At 44.4% G+C, this 23,580-nt stretch overlaps 1 long non-coding RNA gene across 1 annotated transcript in view; it reads right to left on the bottom strand.

Moving 5' to 3' along the window:
• Positions 1-3,007: 3,007 nt before the first annotated feature.
• LOC115189527 (uncharacterized) overlaps positions 3,008-23,580 on the bottom strand; it is a 45,245-nt gene continuing 24,672 nt past the window's right edge. Inside the window, exon 3 of the long non-coding RNA XR_003876935.1 lies at positions 3,008-3,122. This is a non-coding gene — a long non-coding RNA (uncharacterized LOC115189527). The remainder of the gene's footprint in view (positions 3,123-23,580) is intronic.

Here is a 23,580-nt window from a genome sequence, read left to right as displayed (position 1 = left end):
TGATTCTCAAACCTTCCATAACAAAGCCATCACCTACAGAGAGATGAACCTGGAGAAGTCCCCTAAGCAATGAACCTGGAGTCCCCTAAGCAAGCTGTTCACAAACACAAACAGACCCCACAGAGCCACAGGACAGCAACACAATTAGACCCAACCAAATAATGAGAAAACAAAAAGATAATCACTTGACACATTGGAAAGAATTAATAAACAAAAAACTGGTTCTCAAGAGAAGACAGGCTATGTGGTGGAAACTCAGCTGCACTTCCTAACCTCCTGCCAAATGTATGGCCATATTAGAGATGCATATTTCCACACAGACCCACAAAGAATTCGATTGTTGATTATCTACTGGACGAAATACCACAGTGTGCCATCACAGCAGCAAGATGTGTGACCTGTTGTCACAAGAAAAGGGCAACCAGTGAAGAACAAACAACATTTTATTCTTTTGGAACTTTTGTGAGTGTAATATTTGCTGTTCACTTCACCTTTTTATCCATTTCACTTGCTTTGGAAAGAGACAAGGAGAGAGAGAGAGAGAGAGAGAGAGAGAGAGAGAGAGAGAGAGAGAGAGAGAGAGAGAGAGAGAGAGAGAGAGAGAGAGATAAACTGTTATGACACAGACGGACCTTTATATCACTCACCACACACTAGGGTTGGGCGGTAACTCCGAATTTTTAAGGTTAGGTTTAAGTTTAGGCATTAACTCTGAAATATTAAAGTTAGGCATGAACTCCGAATGGTTAAGATAAAGGTTAAGTTTTGGGACAAAAAGCTCAAAAACAACATTCTATCGCTGGATTCGAACATGCAACCTTTCGCACCAGATGCTTATACCCATCCCCCATCCCCCATCAGAACATAGTATCAAAACCGAAACCTACTTCAAAGAACGGGCATTCTAAATGTAACATCGCTCACTGTTGCACCTAGTGGCCTGTTTCTACATCATCTCCCAACATCCTCAGACAAGGATGGAAGTCCAATGCTGACTTATCACAAGTAATACATTTACATTTTTACATTTTAGTCATTTAGCAGACGCTCTTATCCAGAGAGACTTACAGTATTGAATGCATACAATTCATACATTTTTGTTTTCCATGCTGCCCCCCCCCCGTGGGAATCAAACCCACAACCCTGGCGTTGCACACACCATGATCTACCAACTGAGCCACATGGGGTCACAAGTAACCTGGCTGATTAATTCAGCCACTTACTTAGATAAGTAGCGAGTTAAATGTATTGGTCGTGTTAACGCATAATTCTGCGTTTTTCACACAGGAAAAAAAGATAAAACACATAAGAAATATCTTGCTGCATTTTGTAAACGCAGAACTAAAATGCTTATTATTATAAATTCTGCTCGGCATCAGACTAACCTTGTGCTTCAGTTGCACTTCTCCATTTGGATAAGAATTCACGGACGTCATTCTGTCAGCAGAGAGCGTTCTGACTGATGTGGAGCTACTGTTCTCCATCATTCTATCAGCAGACAGCACTCTGACTGATGTGGAGCTACTTTTCTCCATCATTCTATCAGCAGACAGCCCTCTGACTGATGTGGAGCTACTGTTCTCCATCATTCTATCAGCAGACAGCCCTCTGACTGATGTGGAGCTACTGTTCTCCATCATTCTATCAGCAGACAGCCCTCTGACTGATGTGGAGCTACTGTTCTCCATCATTCTATCAGCAGACAGCACTCTGACTGATGTGGAGCTACTGTTCTCCATCATTCTATCAGCAGACAGCTCTCTGAGCTACATTTCAACTGTACTTTTCTCAGTGTAGCCAGCCTACTTGGTAAAATGCAAGATTAACTTTAAACAAAACATTAGGAAATGTAGCTTGCTACATTCTTTCTATGATAAAAATTTGAAATATGATAGCCATGCAAAAATTTTGTTTTTTCATTGTTAGCTCATTTAATCATTGTGGCTGCGTTGCACTTCTGTTGTCATCTGATGAAAAGGAAGCTGTTTTCTGCCGAATTTGTTGCACTAATGTATTTTCTGTGAAGGACAACTACAGTTGTACGTTTCTGATCACTCTATTGAAGAAAAAAAAACACTGTTGCCTTTCAATAGACAGTGCATTCGGAAAGTATTCAGACCCCTTCACTTTTCCCACATTTTGTTAAGTTTACAGCCTTATTCTAAAATGGATTAAATACATTTTCCCTCGTCAATTTACACACTATACCCCATAATGACAAAGTGAAAACAGTTTTTTATAAATTTTTGCTAATGTATTAACATAATTATTCAGCCTGTTTGCTATGAGACTCCAAATTGAGCTCAGGTGCATCCTGTTTCCATTGATCATCTTTGAGATGTTTCTACAGCTTGACTTGAGTCCACTTGTGGTAAATTTAATTGATTGGACATGATTTGGAAAGGCTGTCTATAAGGTCCCACAGTTGAGAGTGCACTTCAGAGTAAACACCAAGCCATGAGGTCGAAGAAAATGTCTGTAGAGCTCCGAGACAGGATTGTTTCAGATTTGAGGAAGGGCCCTGAACAATATCTGCAGCGTTGAAGGTCATAATATACAATAATATGAAATGGAGACGCAACCTGGTGAATCTTCTAGCGTAGTGTACAAGATGACTGTAGGTGTTTACAGAAAAAGTAGCTACAAATATTCACATTTCATGAAAAACTTCAAAGAAACAGTTTCAACGGTATTGATGGTGTTGAAAAACTGTCCCGTAGCAATTTCCAAATACCCCGGTATATGGTATATATGGTACACCGCCCAATTCCACCACACAACAACACACACACACTCACTGACATATGCACACACATAAACACACACGCACACACTGACACAGACACTGATACACACACACAGTCGAAAAAATATGTTAGGCTGCGTTTATACAGGCAGACCAATTTCTGATACTTTTGACCAATCCGAGAGACACAGACACACACACACACACACACACACACACACACACACACACACACACACACACACAGCAGTACTTACTCTGTAACCTCCTCAGTGACAGTGTGCTCCACCTGTAGTCTGGAGTTGACTTCTATGAAGTAATGTTTCCCGTGTTTATCCACTAGGAACTCCACAGTGCCCGCATTCTCATAGCCGACCTATAAAGGGAGATATAACATGTTAACATATAACAGAAACCTGTTAGCATTCTAATAGCTAACCTGTAAGGGGAGATATAACAGAAACCTGTTAGCATTCTAATAGCCAACCTGTAGGGGGAGATATAACAGAAACCTGTTAGCATTCTAATAGCTAACCTGTAGGGGGAGATATAACAGAAACCTGTTAGCATGCTAATAGCTAACCTGTAGGGGGAGATATAACAGAAACCTGTTAGCATGCTAATAGCTAACCTGTAGGGGGAGATATAACAGAAACCTGTTAGCATTCTAATAGCTAACCTGTATGTGGAGATATAACAGAAACCTGTTAGCATTCTAATAGCCAACCTGTAGGGGGAGATATAACAGAAACCTGTTTGCATTCTAATAGCTAACCTGTATGTGGAGATATAACAGAAACCTGTTAGCATTCTAATAGCTAACCTGTATGGGGAGATATAACAGAAACCTGTTAGCATTCTAATAGCTAACCTGTAGGGGGAGATATAACAGAAACCTGTTAGCATTCTAATAGCTAACCTGTATGGGGAGATATAACAGAAACCTGTTAGCATTCTAATAGCTAACCTGTAGGGGGAGATATAAGAGAAACCTGTTAGCATTCTAATAGCTAACCTGTATGGGGAGATATTTTATTTTTATTTTATTTAACCTTTCTTTAAATAGGCAAGTCAGTTAAGAACAAATTCTTATTGACTTATAACAGAAACCTGTTAGCATTTTAATAGCTAACCTGTATGTGGAGATATAACAGAAACCTGTTAGCATTTTAATAGCTAACCTGTATGGGGAGATATTTTATTTTTATTTTATTTAACCTTTCTTTAACTAGGCAAGTCAGTTAAGAACAAATTCTTATTGACTTATAACAGAAACCTGTTAGCATTCTATTAGCTAACCTGTATGTGGAGATATAACAGAAACCTGTTAGCATTCTAATAGCTAACCTGTATGTGGAGATATAACAGAAACCTGTTAGCATTCTAATAGCCAACCTGTATGTGGAGATATAACAGAAACCTGTTAGCATTCTAATAGCTAACCTGTATGTGGAGATATAACAGAAACCTGTTAGCATTCTAATAGCCAACCTGTAAGGAGAGATATAGCACGTAGCATATTGGTAATATCAGCAGTATAGTTTTCCTCATGTACATATAACACTGTTAGCATTTTCATAGCCAAACTGGATATAACAGAGAGCCGTTAGTAAATATACTATATTATTATTATTAGTATTATTATTATCTGTTATACACCATGCCTGTGTTCTCATAAACAATTTACAGGAGACGTTATAACAAACTGCATTCTCACAGCCATGCTACAGTACTGTATATGGGGCATATCAATTAGTACACAGTGCATTCAGAAAGTACTCAGACCCCTTGATTCTTTCCACCTTTTGTTACGTTACAGCCTTATTCTAAAATTGATTAAAAAAAATACATTTTTTCCTTATCAATCTACACACAATATCCCATAATGACAAAGTGAAACAAGCTTTTTGAAATGTTTGCAAATGTAAAAAAAAATTTTTTAAACGGATACTTTATTTACATAAGTATTCAGACCCTTTGCTATGAGACTCGAAGTTGAGTTCTGTTGCGTCCTGTTTCTATTGATCAGCCTTGAGATGTTTCAACAACTTGATTGGTCCACCTGTGGTAAATTCAACTGATTGGACTTGATTCGGAAAGGCACACACCTGTCTATATAAGGTCCCACAGTTGACAGTGCATGTCAGAGCAAAAACCAAGCCATGAAGTCGAAGGAATTGTCAGTAGAGCTCCGAGACAGGATTGTGTCAAGGCACAGATCTGGGGAAGGTCCCCAAGAACACAGTGGCCTCCATCATTCTTTAATGGAAGAAGTTTGGAACCACCAAGACTCTTCCTAGAGCTGGCAGCCCGGCCAAACTGAGCAATCGGGGGAGAAGGGCCTTGGTCAGGGAGGTGACCAAGAACCCGATGGTCACTCTGACAGAGCTCCAGAGTTCCTCTGTGGAGATGGGAGAACCTTCCAGAAGGACAACCATCTCTGCAGCACTCCACCAATCAGGCCTTTATGGTAAAGTGGCCAGACGGAAGCCACTCCTCAGTAAAAGGCACATGACAGCCCGCTTGGAGTTTGCCAAAAGGTACCTAAAGACTCTCAGATCATAAAAAACAAGATTCTCTGTTCTGATGAAACCAAGATTTAACTCTTTGGCCTGAATGCAAAGCGTCATGTCTGGAGGAAACCTGGCATGGTGGTGGCAGCATCATGCTGTGGGGACGTTTTTCAGGGACTGAGAAACTAGTCAGGATCGAGGGAAAGATGAACGGACCAAAGCACAGAGAGATCCTTGATGAAATCCTGCTACATAGCTCCTCAGGACCTCAGACTGGGGCGAAGGTACACCTTTCAACAGGACACCGACCCTAAGCACACAGCCAAGACAACGCAGGAGTGACTTCGGGACAAGCCTCTGAATGTCCTTGAGTGGCCCAGTCTGAGCCCGGACTTGAACCCAATCGAACATCTCTGGAGAGACATGAAAATAGCTGTTCAGCGATGCTCCCTATCCAACCTGACAGAGCTGAGAGGATCTGCAGAGAATAATGGGAGAAACTCCCCAAATACAGGTGTGCCAAGCTTGTAGTGTCATACCCAAGAAGTCTCAAAGGCTGTAATCGCTGCCAAAGGTGTTTCAACAAAGTACTGAGTAAAGTGTCTGAATACTTATGTAAATGTCATATTTAAGTTTTTTTGGTAAATTTTCAAACATTTCTAAAAAACAGCTTTGTCATTATAGGGTATTGTGATGTCATTATGGGGTATTGTGATGTCATTATGGGGTATTGTGATGTCATTATGGGGTATTGTGTGTAGATTGATGAGGGGGGAAAAAGTATTTAATCCATTTTAGAATAAGGCTGTAACGTAACAAAATGTTGGAAAAAGTCAAGGGGTCTGAATACTTTCCGAAGGTACTGTATATGTTTAAATATGTACATTAAAAAAACTCTGCTCTTTCAACGTCAAGACCAGTATGTTAAACATTAGGCCTGAACGTTGCGTCTAGTGTGTGTGTGTGTGTGTGGATGATTATTCCACCCTGTAGTGCCATAACACCTGAAGCATCACCAAAACTGATTCAGGTGTGTTCAATAACCTACACACACACACACACACACACACACACACACACACACACACACACACACACACACACACACACACACACACACACACACACACACACACACACACACACACACACACACACACACACACACACACACACACACACACACACACACACAGGCCCTCGCTGGCCTATATGGAGGGAGGGAGGGAGGGAGGGACCACTGTGACTGACGCAAACTTAAGGAAAGCCCTCAAATCCAATTTTGATAAACTCCCATATCTACTGGGTGAAATACCACAGTGTTCCATCACAGCAGCAAGATTTGTGACCTGTTGCCACAAGAAAAGGGCAACCAGTGAAGAACAAACACCATTGTAAATACAACCCATATTTATGTTTATTTATTTCCCCTTTTGTACTTTAACTATTTGCACATTATTACAACACTGTATATATAATTTTTTATTCATTTATTTCACTTTTGTTTATCCATTTGCTTTGGTAATGTAAACATAGGGAGGGAGGAGGGAGGGGAGACAGAGAGAGAGCGACAAAGTGACAGAGAGAGAAAGAGGGAGAGAGAGGACAGGGTAGCTAGGTCAGGGAATGCCAGAGGGTATGGTACATCACGTGTGTCTATGCAACACAGGGGCAAATCTATCAATCAATCAATATCATTGATGTGGTTAAATGGGTTGAGAGGTCACTAAGGGAATTTAGGGTTACGTTCACAAACGGTTTAGAACAGGTTTAGAACAGGTTTAGAACAGGTTTAGAACAGTTAGGGAGGAGCACAAGGCAGTTGAAATAGGATTAGAACAGGTTTAGAATAGGATTAGAACAGGTTTAGAACAAGTTTAGAGCAGGTTTAGAACAAGTTTAGAGAAGGTTTAGAACAAGTTTAGAGAAGGTTTAGAACAAGTTTAGAGAAGGTTTAGAACAAGTTTAAAACAGGTTTAGAACAAGTTTAGAACAGGTTAAGAACAAGTTTAGAGCAGGTTTAGAACAGGTTCAGAACAAGTTTAAAACAGGTTTAGAACAGGTTTAGAACAAGTTTAGAACAAGTTTAGAACAGGTTTAGAACAGGTTCAGAACAAGTTTAAAACAGGTTTAGAACAGGTTTAGAACAGGTTCAGAACAAGTTTAAAACAGGTTTAGAACAGGTTTAGAACAAGTTTAGAACAAGTTTAGAGCAGGTTTAGAACAGGTTCAGAACAGGTTTAGAACAAGTTTAGAACAGGTTTAGAACAAGTTTAGAACAGGGTCAGAACAGGTTTAGAACAGGTTTAGAACAAGTTTAAAACAGGTTTAGAACAGGATTAGAAAAGGTTTAGAACAGGTTTGGAAAAACTATTTTTGTTCCAGATTCATCTCTCCCTCTCTCCCTCCCACTCTATCTATTTCCCTCTCTCTCTCCCTCCCACCCTTTCTCTCTCTCTGTCCCTCTTTCCCACCCACCCACCCCTCCTCCTTCCCCCCCTGTCAGTAGGAATTGAGGAAAATCTGAGCCAAATGTCAAAGTAATCTGATCCAATTTCTTTTCACACACACACGCATACACACACACTTACTTTGATCCAATTTCTCTGTGCAATTCATCGCTGCATGCTACCTAATCCTATCCATGACAAGCATTGCCAAGAGCAGAAACACACACGCACACACACACAAATACACACATCCGTGTGCTCATGTCAATATGCCGACACATAATTTCTAGGAATCTGTTCAATTTTATCTCCTCTATTCTGTCATTATTTGATCTCCTCTATTCTGTCATTATTTTATCTCCTTTATTCTGTCACTATTTTATCTCCTTTATTCTGTCATTATTTTATCTCCTCTATTCTGTCATTATTTTATCTCCTTTATTCTGTCACTATTTTATCTCCTCTATTCTGTCATTATTTTATCTCCTCTATTCTGTCATTATTTTATCTCCTTTATTCTGTCACTATTTTATCTCCTCTATTCTGTCGCTATTTTATCTCCTTTATTCTGTCACTATTTTATCTCCTTTATTCTGTCGCTATTTTATCTCCTCTATTCTGTCATTATTTTATCTCCTCTATTCTGTCACTATTTTATCTCCTCTATTCTGTCACTATTTTATCTCCTTTATTCTGTCACTATTTTATCTCCTCTATTCTGTCACTATTTTATCTCCTTTATTCTGTCACTATTTTATCTCCTCTATTCTGTCACTATTTTATCTCCTCTATTCTGTCGCTATTTTATCTCCTTTATTCTGTCATTATTTTATCTCCTCTATTCTGTCACTATTTTATCTCCTCTATTCTGTCACTATTTTATCTCCTCTATTCTGTCATTATTTTATCTCCTTTATTCTGTCACTATTTTATCTCCTCTATTCTGTCACTATTTTATCTCCTCTATTCTGTCACTATTTTATCTCCTTTATTCTGTCACTATTTTATCTCCTCTATTCTGTCACTATTTTATCTCCTTTATTCTGTCATTATTTTAACTCCTCTATTCTGTCATTATTTTATCTCCTCTATTCTGTCACTATTTTATCTCCTCTATTCTGTCACTATTTTATCTCCTTTATTCTGTCACTATTTTATCTCCTCTATTCTGTCACTATTTTATCTCCTTTATTCTGTCATTATTTTATCTCCTCTATTCTGTCACTATTTTATCTCCTCTATTCTGTCACTATTTTATCTCCTCTATTCTGTCGCTATTTTATCTCCTCTATTCTGTCACTATTTTATCTCCTCTATTCTGTCATGAGGATGGAGAGGGGAGGTGAGAAGGGTGGAGAGAGATGGAGGGATGGAGAGGGGAGGAAGGGTGAGGAGACTGGAGGGCTGGGAGAGGGCAGAGCGAGAGGAGCGGGAAAGGGTGGAGAGAGATGGAGGGATGGAGAGGGAGGTGAGAAGGGTGGAGAGAGATGGAGGGATGGAGAGGGGAGGTGAGAAGGGTGGAGAGAGATGGAGGGATGGAGAGGGGAGGTGAGAAGGGTGGAGAGAGATGGAGGGATGGAGAGGGGAGGTGAGAAGGGTGGAGAGAGATGGAGGGATGGAGAGGGGAGGTGAGAAGGGTGGAGAGAGATGGAGGGGGAGAGGGAGGTGAGAAGGGTGGAGAGAGATGGAGGGATGGAGAGGGGAGGTGAGAAGGTGGAGAGAGATGGAGGGATGGAGAGGGGAGGTGAGAAGGGTGGAGAGAGATGGAGGATGGAGAAGGGGAGGTGAAGGAGGGTGGAGAGAGATGGAGGGATGGAGAGGGAGGTGAGAAGGGTGGAGAGAGATGGAGGGATGGAGAGGGGAGGTGAGGAGGGTGGAGAGAGATGGAGGGATGGAGAGGGGAGGTGAGAAGGGTGGAGAGAGATGGAGGGATGGAGAGGGGAGGTGAGAAGGGTGGAGAGAGATGGAGGGATGGAGAGGGGAGGTGAGAAGGGTGGAGAGAGATGGAGGATGGAGAGGGGAGGTGAGAAGGGTGGAGAGAGATGGAGAGATGGAGAGGGGAGGTGAGAAGGGTGGAGAGAGATGGAGGGATGGAGAGGGAGGTGAGAAGGGTGGAGAGAGATGGAGAGATGGAGAGGGGAGGTGAGAAGGGTGGAGAGAGATGGAGGGATGGAGAGGGGAGGTGAGAAGGGTGGAGAGAGATGGAGGGATGGAGAGGGGAGGTGAGAAGGGTGGAGAGAGATGGAGGGATGGAGAGGGGAGGTGAGAAGGTGGAGAGAGATGGAGGGATGGAGAGGGGAGGTGAGAAGGGTGGAGAGAGATGGAGGGATGGAGAGGGGAGGTGAGAAGGGTGGAGAGAGATGGAGGGATGGAGAGGGGAGGTGAGAAGGGTGGAGAGAGATGGAGGGATGGAGAGGGGAGGTGAGAAGGGTGGAGAGAGATGGAGGGATGGAGGGGAGGTGAGAAGTGGGAGAGAGATGGAGGGATGGGAGGGGGGGTGAGAAGGGTGGAGAGAGAGATGGAGGGATGGAGAGGGGAGGTGAGAAGGGTGGAGAGAGATGGAGGGATGGAGAGGGGAGGTGAGAAGGGTGGAGAGAGATGGAGGGATGGAGAGGGGAGGTGAGAAGGGTGGAGAGAGATGGAGAGATGGAGAGGGGAGGTGAGAAGGGTGGAGAGAGATGGAGGAGATGGAGAGGGGAGGTGAGGAGGGTGGAGAGAGATGGAGGGGATGGAGAGGGAGGTGAGGAAGGGTGGAGAGAGATGGAGGGATGGAGAGGGGAGGTGAGAAGGGTGGAGAGAGATGGAGGGATGGAGAGGGGAGGGTGAGAAGGGGGGGGAGAGATGGAGGGATGGAGAGGGGAGGTGAGAAGGGTGGAGAGAGATGGAGGGATGGAGAGGGGGAGGTGAGAAGGGTGGAGAGAGATGGAGGGATGGAGAGGGGAGGTGAGAAGGGTGGAGAGAGATGAGGATGAGAGGGGAGGTGAGAAGGGTGGAGAGAGATGGAGGGATGGAGAGGGGAGGTGAGAAGGGTGGAGAGAGATGGAGGGATGGAGAGGGGAGGTGAGGAGGGGGGGGAGAGAGATGGAGGGATGGAGAGGGGAGGTGAGGAGGGTGGAGAGAGATGGAGGGATGGAGAGGGGAGGTGAGGAAGGGTGGAGAGAGATGGAGGGATGGAGAGGGGAGGTGAGGAAGGGTGGAGAGAGATGGAGGGATGGAGAGGGGAGGTGAGAAGGGTGGAGAGAGATGGAGGGATGGAGAGGGGAGGTGAGGAGGGTGGAGAGAGATGGAGGGATGGAGAGGGGAGGTGAGGAGGGTGGAGAGAGATGGAGGGATGGAGAGGGGAGGTGAGAAGGGTGGAGAGAGATGGAGGGATGGAGAGGGGAGGTGAGAAGGGTGGAGAGAGATGGAGGGATGGAGAGGGGAGGTGAAGGTGGAGAGGGGAGGTGAGAGAGGGTGGGGGAGGATGGAGGGATGGAGAGGGGAGGTGAGACGGGTGGAGAGAGATGGAGGGATGGAGAGGGGAGGTGAGAAGGGGTGGAGAGAGATGGAGGGATGGAGAGGGGAAGGTGAGAAGGGTGGAGAGAGATGGAGGATGGAGAGGGGAGGTGAGAAGGGTGGAGAGAGGAGAGGATGGAGAGGGGAGGTGAGGAGCGGTGGAGAGAGATGGAGGGATGGAGAGGGAGGTGAGGAGGGTGGAGAGCGATGGAGGGATGGAGAGGGGAGGTGAGAAGGGTGGAGAGAGCTGGGGGATGGAGAGGGGAGGTGAGGAGGGTGGAGAGAGATGGAGGGATGGAGAGGGGAGGTGAGAAGGGGTGGAGAGAAGATGGAGGGATGGAAGAGGGGAGGTGAGAAGGGTGGAGAGAGATGGAGGGATGGAGAGGGGAGGTGAGGAGGGTGGAGAGAGATGGAGGGATGGAGAGGGGAGGTGAGAGGGTGGAGAGAGATGGAGGGATGGAGAGGGGAGGTGAGAAGGGTGGAGAGAGATGGAGGGATGGAGAGGGGAGGTGAGAAGGGTGGAGAGAGATGGAGGGATGGAGAGGGGAGGTGTTAAGGGTGGAGAGAGATGGAGGGATGGAGAGGGGAGGTGAGAAGGGTGGAGGAGAGATGGAGGGATGGAGAGGGGAGGTGAGAAGGGTGGAGAGAGATGGAGGGATGGAGAGGGGAGGTGAGAAGGGTGGAGAGAGATGGAGAGATGGAGAGGGGAGGTGAGAAGGGTGGAGAGAGATGGAGGGATGGAGAGGGGAGGTGAGAAGGGTGGAGAGAGATGGAGGGATGGAGAGGGGAGGTGAGAAGGGTGGAGAGAGATGGAGAGATGGAGAGGGAGGTGAGAAGGGTGGAGAGAGATGGAGGGATGGAGAGGAGTGAAGATCCAGAGACAGATGGTTGTGGTTAGGATGGAAGGATGGAGAGATGGAGAGGTAGGGTAGGTGGAGAGATGGAGAGGTAGAGAGGTAGAGAGAGATGGAGGGATGGAGAGGTGGAGAGGTAGAGAGGTAGAGAGGTAGAGAGAGATGGAGGGATGGAGAGGTGGAGAGGTAGAGAGGTAGAGAGGTAGAGAGGTAGAGAGAGATGGAGGGATGGAGAGGTGGAGAGGTAGAGAGGTAGAGAGGTAGAGAGAGATGGAGGGATGGAGAGGTAAAGAGGTAGAGAGGTAGAGAGGTAGAGAGAGATGGAGGGATGGAGAGGTGGAGAGGTAGAGAGGTAGAGAGGTAGAGAGGTAGAGAGAGATGGAGGGATGGAGAGGTGGAGAGGTAGAGAGGTAGAGAGGTAGAGAGAGATGGAGGGATGGAGAGGTAGAGAGGTAGAGATGTAGAGAGAGATGGAGGGATGGAGAGGTGGAGAGGTAGAGAGGTAGAGAGGTAGAGAGAGATGGAGGGATGGAGAGGTAGAGAGGTAGAGAGAGATGGAGGGGTGGAGAGGTGGAGAGAGATGGAGGGGTGGAGAGGTAGAGAGGTAGAGAGAGATGGAGGGGTGGAGAGGTGGAGAGGTAGAGAGGTAGAGGGATGGAGAGGTAGAGAGGTAGAGAGGTGGAGAGGTAGAGAGGTAGAGAGGTAGAGAGAGATGGAGGGATGGAGAGGTAGAGAGGTAGAGGGATGGAGAGGTGGAGAGGTAGAGGTAGAGAGAGGTAGAGAGAGATGGAGGGATGGAGAGGTGGAGAGAGATGAGAAAGGTTTTGTATTATATATTTTTTTAAATACCAGCATTGACTTCTGATAGCTACTTCATTGATGAAAAATGTACTTACTGTGACTATGCTATGTGGATGTCTCACCTAGCTCTGATGATGAATGCACTAACAGTAAGTCGCTCTGGATAAGAGTGTCTGCTAAATGACTCAAATGTATTGTAATGTAAATGTAGAGAGGAGGACAGAAGAGAAGGCCAAGCATCTTCAGACAGCCTCACCAGGGAACAGGTAGTGCTGGACAGATGGTCCCACAATTGAGGGAGAGGGGGAGAGAAGGAGTGAGAGAGAAACAGGGACAGAGAGAGAGAGAGAGCAAGAGTGATAGAGAGAGAGAAACAGAGAAAGAGAGAGAGAGAGAGGGGGTGTGCGAGAGTGAGAAAGAGAGAGAAACAGGGACAGAGAGAGCAAAAACGAGAGTAAGGAAGAAAATGTACTTAACCAAACCCTGTGTTTGAGAATCTCTGGGCAGAACTGTTGTCACCATAGCAACCCGCCTTATCAACCCGTCAAATAAAACAACATGAAACATGGTTACCATGGTGATACACTATAATGTATACGTTATCTTCATCTGCATTCGTTTCATTGGATTTTATTCTCCCTTTCTTTTGTTTTCCTTCTTGTGTTCATGTTTTTCTTTCTCATCTCTTGTCGCTCTCTTTCTCTCTCCCTCTTTCTCCCTCTGCCCCTCTCACCCTCCCTCTCCCACTCTCCCTCTCCCTCTTTCCCTCTCCCTCTCCTTCTCCTCTCCCTCTCTGACACACCAGGCCAAATGACACAGACACAAACATAGAAAAGTGAGAATGGCACTGGACTGAATAGGGCTCGTGACCAATGTGTTTTTATGTGTTTTTCTTCATATATTTTTCTCTATTTTTTATGTTTCTGACATTGTTTCCAATGACCGAAAAGAGCTTCTGGACATACTGCTCTCCCTAATCCCCAGAGACGGCAATATGGAGGCTGAAATGAGGGCACCCTGATGAAACTACAGTGGTGAGTAAATAATTCACCTCTACCCTCTGTTCTGTTGGCGAATGGACAATCACTGGAGAATAAACTGGACGAGCGACGTTCGAGACTATCCTATCAACGGGACCTGAAGAAACTGTACTATCCAATGTTTCTCGGAAACTTGGCTGAACAAGGACATGGATAATATTCTAGCTGATTTTTCTACGCATCGTCAGAACAAAACAGCAGCGTCGTTAACAACAGCTGGTGCGCATTCTCTAATATTAAGGAAGTCTCGAGGTTCTGCTCACCTGAATTAGAATACTTCATGGTAAATTTACCTAGAGGGTTTCCATTTACATTTTTTGTAGCTGTCTATTTACCACCACAAATTGATGCTGGCACTAAGACCGCACTCAACGAGGTATATAAGGCCATAAGCAAACAAGAAAATGCTCATACAGAGGCGTCGCTCCTAGTGGCAGGGACTTTAATGCAGGGAAACTTAAATCCGTTTTACCTCATTTCAACCAGCATGTCACCTGTGCAACTAAAACAATAAAAATCTTTACTCCACACACAGAGATTTGTACAAAGCTCTCCTTCGCCCTCCATATGGCAAATCTGTCCATAACTCTATCCTCCTGGTTCCTGCTTACAAGCAAAAACTCCCCACAGTGACCGCACGTACATACCCCAACCAGAAGCAGGACACTAACCCAGACACTTATAAGAAATCCTGCTACACCCTCCGACGGAGCATCAAACAGGCAGTGTCAATACAGGACTAAGATCGAATCCTACAACACCGGCTCTGACACTCGTCGGATGTGGCAGGGCTTAAAAACTATCACGCGTTACAAAGGGAAACCCAGCCATGAGCTGCCCAGTGACGCGAGCCTACCAGAAGAGCTAAATGCCTTCTATGCTCGCTTCGAGGCAAGCAACACCAAACCATCCATGAGAGCACCAGCTGTTCCGGACAACTGTGTGATCACGCTCTCTGTAGCCAATGTGAGTAAGACTTTTAAACAGGTTAACGTTCACAAGGCCGCGGGGCCAGACGGATTACCAGGATGTGTACTCCGAGCACGCGCTGACCAACTGGCAAGTGTCTTCACTGACATTTTCAACCTCTACCTGACCCAGTCTGTAATACCAACATGTTTCAAGCAGACCACCATAGTCCCTGTGCCCATCATTAAGTTTGCGACGTTGCGACAGTGGTGGGCCTGATCACCGATGACAATAAGTGTGTTGCCAGGATAACAACCTCTCTCGCATCGTCATCAAGACAAAGGAGCTGATCGTGGACTACAGGAAACAGAGGTCTGTGCACGTCCCCGTTCACATTGACGGGGATGTAGTGGAGCGAGTCAAGAGTTTCAAGTTCCTCTGTGTTCACATCACTAAGGATCTATCATGGTCAGAAACACACCAACACAGTTGTAAAGAGGGCACGACAATGCCTCTTCCCCTCAGGAGGCTGAAAAGATTTGACATGGGCCCTCAAATCCTCAAAAAATTCTACAGCTGCACCATTGAGAGCATCTTGACTGGCTACATCACCGCTTGGTATGATAACTGCTTGGCATTTGACCTCAAGGCGCTACAGAGAGTTGTGTGTACAGCCCAATACATCATTGGGCAGCTCCCTGCCATCCAGGACCTCTATACCAGGCGGTGTCAGAGGAAGAACCAAAATATTTTCAAAGACTTCAGCCACCCAAGTCATAGACTGTTCTCTCTGCTACCTCACGACATGCAGTACCGACACACCAAGTCTGGAACCAACAGAATCATGAACAGCTTCAACCCCCAATCCATAAGACTGCTAAATAGTTAGTTAAATTGTTAGTTAAATAGTTAGCTAAATATTTAGTTAAATAGTTAGCTAAATAGTTAGTTAAATAGTTAGCTAAATAGTTAGCTAAATAGTTAGTTAAATAGTTAGCTAAATAGTTAGCTAAATAGTTAGTTAAATTGTTAGTTAAATAGTTAGCTAAATAGTTAGTTAAATAGTTAGTTAAATAGTTAGCTAAATAGTTAGCTAAATATTTAGTTAAATAGTTAGCTAAATAGTTAGTTAAATAGTTAGCTAAATAGTTAGTTAAATAGTTAGCTAAATAGTTAGCTAAATAGTTAGTTAAATTGTTAGTTAAATAGTTAGCTAAATAGTTAGTTAAATAGTTAGTTAAATAGTTAGTTAAATAGTTAGCTAAATAGTTAGCTAAATAGTTAGTTAAATAGTTAGCTAAATAGTTAGTTAAATAGTTAGCTAAATAGTTAGTTAAATAGTTAGCTAAATAGTTAGCTAAATAGTTAGCTAAATAGTTAGCTAAATAGTTAGCTAAATAGTATGTTAAAATAGTTAACCAAATAGCTATCCTGTTCCTTTTTGCACTAACTATTTTAATTTGATACGAACTATCTTTGACTCATCACATACGCTGCTGCTACTGTTTACTATCTATCCTGTTGCCTAGTCACTTAACCCCTACCAATATGTACATATCTACCTCAACTACATCGTTCCCCTGCGCATGGACTCAGTACTGGTACCCCCTGTATAAAGCCATGTTATCTTTACACATGGACTCAGTACTGGTACCCCTTTATAAAGCCATGTTATCACTACTCAGTACTGGTACTCTGTATAAAGCCATGTTATCATTACACATGGACTCAGTACTGGTACTTCCTGTATAAAGCCATGTTATCATTACACATGGACTCAGTACTGGTACTTCCTCTATAAAGCCATGTTATCATTACTCAGTACTGGTACCCCTGTATAAAGCCATGTTATAATTTCTCAGTACTGGTACTCCCTGTATAAAGCCATGTTATCATTACTAATGGACTCAGTACTGGTACTCCTGTATAAAGCCATGTTATCATTACTCATGGACTCAGTACTGGTACCCCTGTATAAAGCCATGTTATCATTACTCATGGACTCAGTACTGGTACCCCGTGTATAAAGCCATGTTATCATTACTAATGGACTCAGTACTGGTACCCCCTGTATAAAGCCATGTTATCATTACTCAGTACTGGTACTTCCTGTATAAAGCCATGTTATCATTACTCAGTACTGGTACCCCTGTATAAAGCCATGTTATCATTACTCATGGACTCAGTACTGGTACTCCCTGTATAAAGCCATGTTATCATTACTCAGTACTGGTACTTCCTGTATAAAGCCATGTTATCATTACTCAGTACTGGTACTTCCTGTATAAAGCCATGTTATCATTACTCAGTACTGGTACTCCCTGTATAAAGCCATGTTATCATTACACATGGACTCAGTACTGGTACTTCCTGTATAAAGCCATGTTATCATTACTCAGTACTGGTACCCCTTGTATAAAGCCATGTTATCATTACACATGGACTCAGTACTGGTACCCCTGTATAAAGCCATGTTATCATTACATTTACATTTACATTTAAGTCATTTAGCAGACGCTCTTATCCAGAGCGACTTACAAATTGGTGCATTCACCTTAAGATATCCAGTGGAACAACCACTTTACAATAATGCATCTAAATCTTTCGGGGGGGGGGGGGTAGAAGGATTACTTTATCCTATCCCAGGTATTCCTTAAAGAGGTGGGGTTTCAGGTGTCTCCGGAAGGTGGTGATTGACTCCGCTGTCCTGGCGTCGTGAGGGAGCTTGTTCCACCATTGGGGTGCCAGAGCAGCGAACAGTTTTGACTGGGCTGAGCGGGAGCTGTGCTTCCTCAGAGGTAGGGAGGCGAGCAGGCCAGAGGTGGATGAACGCAGTGCCCTTGTTTGGGTGTAGGGCCTGATCAGAGCCTGAAGGTACGGAGGTGCCGTTCCCCTCACAGCTCCGTAGGCAAGCACCATGGACTTGTAGCGGATGCGAGCTTCAACTGGAAGTCAGTGGAGAGAGTGGAGGAGCGGGGTGATGTGAGAGAACTTGGGAAGGTTGAACACCAGACGGGCTGCGGCATTCTGGATGAGTTGTAGGGGTTTAATGGCACAGGCAGGGAGCCCAGCCAACAGCGAGTTGCAGTAATCCAGACGGGAGATGACAAGTGCCTGGACTAGGACCTGCGCCGCTTCCTGTATGAGGCAGGGTCGTACTCTGCGAATGTTGTAGAGCATGAACCTACAGGATCGGGTCACCGCCTTGATGTTAGTGGAGAACGACAGGGTGTTGTCCAGGGTCACGCCAAGGTTCTTAGCACTCTGGGAGGAGGACACAAGGGAGTTGTCAATCGTGATGGCGAGATCATGGAACGGGCAGTCCTTCACTTGGAGGAGACAGATTCTCGCCACGCCACCTGGTAGGAGCGACCTGTCAGGTAGGACGCAATCCAAGCGTGGGCCGCGCCGGAGATGCCCAGCTCGGAGAGGGTGGAGAGGAGGATCTGATGGTTCACGGTATCAAAGGCAGCAGATAGGTCTAGAAGGATGAGAGCAGAGGAGAGAGAGTTAGCTTTAGCAGTGCGGAGAGCCTCCGTGACACAGAGAAGAGCAGTCTCAGTTGAATGCCCAGTCTTGAAACCTGACTGATTAGGATCAAGAAGGTCATTCTGAGAGAGATAGCAGGAGAGCTGGCCAAGGACGGCACGTTCAAGAGTTTTGGAGAGAAAAGAAAGAAGGGATACTGGTCTGTAGTTGTTGATATCGGAGGGATCGAGTGTAGGTTTTTTCAGAAGGGGTGCAACTCTCGCTCTCTTGAAGACGGAAGGGACGTAGCCAGCGGTCAAGGATGAGTTGATGAGCGAGGTGAGGTAGGGGAGAAGGTCTCCGGTAATGGTCTGGAGAAGAGAGGAGGGGATAGGGTCAAGTGGGCAGGTTGTTGGGCGGCCGGCCGTCACGAGACGCGCGATTTCATCTGGAAAGAGAGGGGAGAAAGAGGTCAAAGCACAGGGTAGGGCAGTGTGAGCAGGACCAGCGGTGTCGTTTGGCTTAGCAAACGAGGATCGGATGTCATCAGCCTTCTTTTCAAAATGGTTGACGAAGTCATCCGCAGAGAGAGAGGAGGGGGGGGAGGGGGAGGAGGATTCAGGAGGGAGGAGAAGGTAGCAAAGAGCTTCCTAGGGTTAGAGGCAGATGCTTGAAATTTAGAGTGGTAGAAAGTGGCTTTAGCAGCAGAGACAGAAGAGGAAAATGTAGAGAGGAGGGCGTGAAAGGATGCCAGGTCCGCAGGGAGGCGAGTTTTCCTCCATTTCCGCTCGGCTGCCCGGAGCCCTGTTCTGTGAGCTCGCAGTGAGTCGTCGAGCCACGGCGCAGGAGTGGAGGACCGAGCCGGCCTGGAGGATAGGGGACAGAGAAAATCGAAGGATGCAGAAAGGGAGGAGAGGAGGGTTGAGGAGGCAGAATCAGGAGATAGGTTGGAGAAGGTTTGAGCAGAGGGAAGAGATGATAGGATGGAAGAGGAGAGAGTAGCGGGAGAGAGAGAGCGAAGGTTGGGACGGCGCAATACCATCCGAGTAGGGGCAGAGTGAGAAGTGTTGGATGAGAGCGAGAGGGAAAAGGATACAAGGTAGTGGTCGGAGACTTGGAGGGGAGTTGCAATGAGATTAGTGGAAGAACAGCATCTAGTAAAGATGAGGTCAAGCGTATTGCCTGCCTTGTGAGTAGGGGGGAAAGGTGAGAGGGTGAGGTCAAAGGAGGAGAGGAGTGGAAAGAAGGAGGCAGAGAGGAAAGAGTCAAAGGTAGACGTGGGGAGGTTAAAGTCACCCAGAAGTGTGAGAGGTGAGCCATCCTCAGGGAAGGAACTTATCAAGGCATCAAGCTCATTGATGAACTCTCCAAGGGAACCTGGAGGGCGATAAATGATAAGGATGTTAAGCTTGAAAGGGCTGGTAACTGTGACAGCATGGAATTCAAATGAGGAGATAGACAGATGGGTCAGGGGAGAAAGAGAGAATGTCCACTTGGGAGAGATGAGGATTCCAGTGCCACCACCCCGCTGGCTCGATGCTCTAGGGGTATGCGAGAACACGTAGGCAGACGAGGAGAGAGCAGTAGGAGTAGCAGTGTTATCTGTGGTAATCCATGTTTCCGTCAGCGCCAGGAAGTCTAGGGACTGGAGGGTAGCATAGGCTGAGATGAACTCAGCCTTGTTGGCCGCAGACCGGCAGTTCCAGAGGCTGCCGGAGACCTGGAACTCCACGTGGGTCGTGCGCGCTGGGACCACCAGGTTAGAGTGGCAGCGGCCACGCGGTGTGAAGCGTTTGTATGGCCTGTGCAGAGGGGAGAGAACAGGGATAGCCAGACACATAGTTGACAAGCTACAGAAGAGGCTACGCTAATGCAAAGGAGATTGGAATGACAAGTGGACTACACGTCTCGAATGTTCAGAAAGTTAAGCTTACGTTGCGAAAATCTTATTGACTAAAGTGACGAAAATGCTAGCTAACTAACACAACACTACACTAATCAAGTTGTTGTAATGTAATAGTTTCTACAGTGCTGCTAGTCGGTAGAGGTTGGCTATTATACAAAAGCAACTTTGTAGCTAGCTAACATAACATAACACTAATCAAGACGTTCCTTTGTAACGTATTTAGTTTCTACAATGCTGCTCGTCGGTAATAGTTGGCTGGGTATGGAACAATGGCGTCGCGGGGGACGGAAATAGCTGGCTAGCTAACCTAGCTAACCTAGCTAGCCTCGATATTTACTAAATTACACAATTATCAAGCTATGACAAAGACAGCTATGTAGCTAGCATTACTCAGTACTGGTACTCCCTGTATAAAGCCATGTTATCATTACTCAGTACTGGTACTTCCTGTATAAAGCCATGTTAGCATTACTCAGTACTGGTACTTCCTGTATAAAGCCATGTTATCATTACACATGGACTCAGTACTGGTACTTCCTGTATAAAGCCATGTTATCATTACTCAGTACTGGTACTTCCTGTATAAAGCCATGTTATCATTACTCAGTACTGGTACTTCCTGTATAAAGCCATGTTAGCATTACTCAGTACTGGTACTTCCTGTATAAAGACATGTTATCATTACTAATGGACTCAGTACTGGTACTTCCTGTATAAAGCCATGCTATCATTACTCAGTACTGGTACTTCCTGTATAAAGCCATGCTATCATTACTCAATACTGGTACTTCCTGTATAAAGCCATGTTAGCATTACTCAGTACTGGTACTTCCTGTATAAAGACATGTTATCATTACTAATGGACTCAGTACTGGTACTTCCTGTATAAAGCCAAGTTATCATTACTCAGTACTGGTACTTCCTGTATAAAGCCATGTTATCATTACTCAGTACTGGTACTTCCTGTATAAAGCCATGTTATCATTACTCAGTACTGGTACTTCCTGTATAAAGCCATGCTATCATTTCTCAGTACTGGTACTTCCTGTATAAAGCCATGCTATCATTACTCAGTACTGGTACTTCCTGTATAAAGACATGTTATCATTACTAATGGACTCAGTACTGGTACTCCCTGTATAAAGCCATGTTATCATTACTCAGTACTGGTACTTCCTGTATAAAGACATGTTATCATTACTAATGGACTCAGTACTGGTACTTCCTGTATAAAGCCATGCTATCATTACTCAGTACTGGTACTTCCTGTATAAAGACATGTTATCATTACTAATGGACTCAGTACTGGTACTTCCTGTATAAAGACATGTTATCATTACTAATGGACTCAGTACTGGTACTTCCTGTATAAAGCCATGTTATCATTACTCAGTACTGGTACTTCCTGTATAAAGCTATGTTAGCATTACTCAGTACTGGTACTTCCTGTATAAAGACATGTTATCATTACTAATGGACTCAGTACTGGTACTTCCTGTATAAAGCCATGTTATCATTACTCAGTACTGGTACTTCCTGTATAAAGCCATGTTATCATTACTCAGTACTGGTACTTCCTGTATAAAGCCATGTTATCATTACTCAGTACTGGTACTTCCTGTATAAAGCCATGCTATCATTTCTCAGTACTGGTACTTCCTGTATAAAGCCATGTTATCATTACTCAGTACTGGTACTTCCTGTATAAAGCCATGTTAGCATTACTCAGTACTGGTACTTCCTGTATAAAGCCATGTTATCATTACTAATGGACTCAGTACTGGTACTTCCTGTATAAAGCCATGTTATCATTACTCAGTACTGGTACTTCCTGTATAAAGCCATGTTAGCATTACTCAGTACTGGTACTTCCTGTATAAAGCCATGTTATCATTACTAATGGACTCAGTACTGGTACTTCCTGTATAAAGCCATGCTATCATTACTCAGTACTGGTACTTCCTGTATAAAGCCATGCTATCATTACTCAGTACTGGTACTTCCTGTATAAAGCCATGCTATCATTACTAATGGACTCAGTACTGGTACTTCCTGTATAAAGCCATGCTATCATTACTCAGTACTGGTACTTCCTGTATAAAGCCATGCTATCATTACTCAGTACTGGTACTTCCTGTATAAAGCCATGCTATCATTACTCAGTACTGGTACTTCCTGTATAAAGCCATGCTATCATTACTCAGTACTGGTACTTCCTGTATAAAGACATGTTATCATTACCAATGGACTCAGTACTGGTACTTCCTGTATAAAGCCATGCTATCATTACTCAGTACTGGTACTTCCTGTATAAAGCCATGTTATCATTACTCAGTACTGGTACTTCCTGTATAAAGCCATGCTATCATTACTCAGTATTGGTACTTCCTGTATAAAGCCATGCTATCATTACTCAGTACTGGTACTTCCTGTATAAAGCCATGCTATCATTACTCAGTACTGGTACTTCCTGTATAAAGCCATGTTAGCATTACTCAGTACTGGTACTTCCTGTATAAAGCCATGTTATCATTACTAATGGACTCAGTACTGGTACTTCCTGTATAAAGCCATGCTATCATTACTCAGTACTGGTACTTCCTGTATAAAGCCATGCTATCATTACTCAGTACTGGTACTTCCTGTATAAAGCCATGTTATCATTACTCAGTACTGGTACTTCCTGTATAAAGCCATGCTATCATTACTCAGTACTGGTACTTCCTGTATAAAGCCATGTTATCATTACTAATGGACTCAGTACTGGTACTTCCTGTATAAAGCCATGCTATCATTACTCAGTACTGGTACTTCCTGTATAAAGCCATGTTATCATTACTAATGGACTCAGTACTGGTACTTCCTGTATAAAGCCATGTTAGCATTACTCAGTACTGGTACTTCCTGTATAAAGCCATGTTATCATTACTAATGGACTCAGTACTGGTACTTCCTGTATAAAGCCATGTTATCATTACTCAGTACTGGTACTTCCTGTATAAAGCCATGTTAGCATTACTCAGTACTGGTACTTCCTGTATAAAGCCATGTTATCATTACTAATGGACTCAGTACTGGTACTTCCTGTATAAAGCCATGCTATCATTACTCAGTACTGGTACTTCCTGTATAAAGCCATGCTATCATTACTCAGTACTGGTACTTCCTGTATAAAGCCATGCTATCATTACTAATGGACTCAGTACTGGTACTTCCTGTATAAAGCCATGCTATCATTACTCAGTACTGGTACTTCCTGTATAAAGCCATGCTATCATTACTCAGTACTGGTACTTCCTGTATAAAGCCATGCTATCATTACTCAGTACTGGTACTTCCTGTATAAAGCCATGCTATCATTACTCAGTACTGGTACTTCCTGTATAAAGACATGTTAT

The sequence above is a fragment of the Salmo trutta genome, unplaced genomic scaffold (genome assembly GCF_901001165.1).
Source record: "Salmo trutta unplaced genomic scaffold, fSalTru1.1, whole genome shotgun sequence".
Lineage (NCBI taxonomy): Eukaryota > Metazoa > Chordata > Actinopteri > Salmoniformes > Salmonidae > Salmo > Salmo trutta.
The sequence above is the reverse complement of the archived record's forward strand: the minus strand, read 5'-3'. Positions and strand labels throughout refer to the sequence as shown.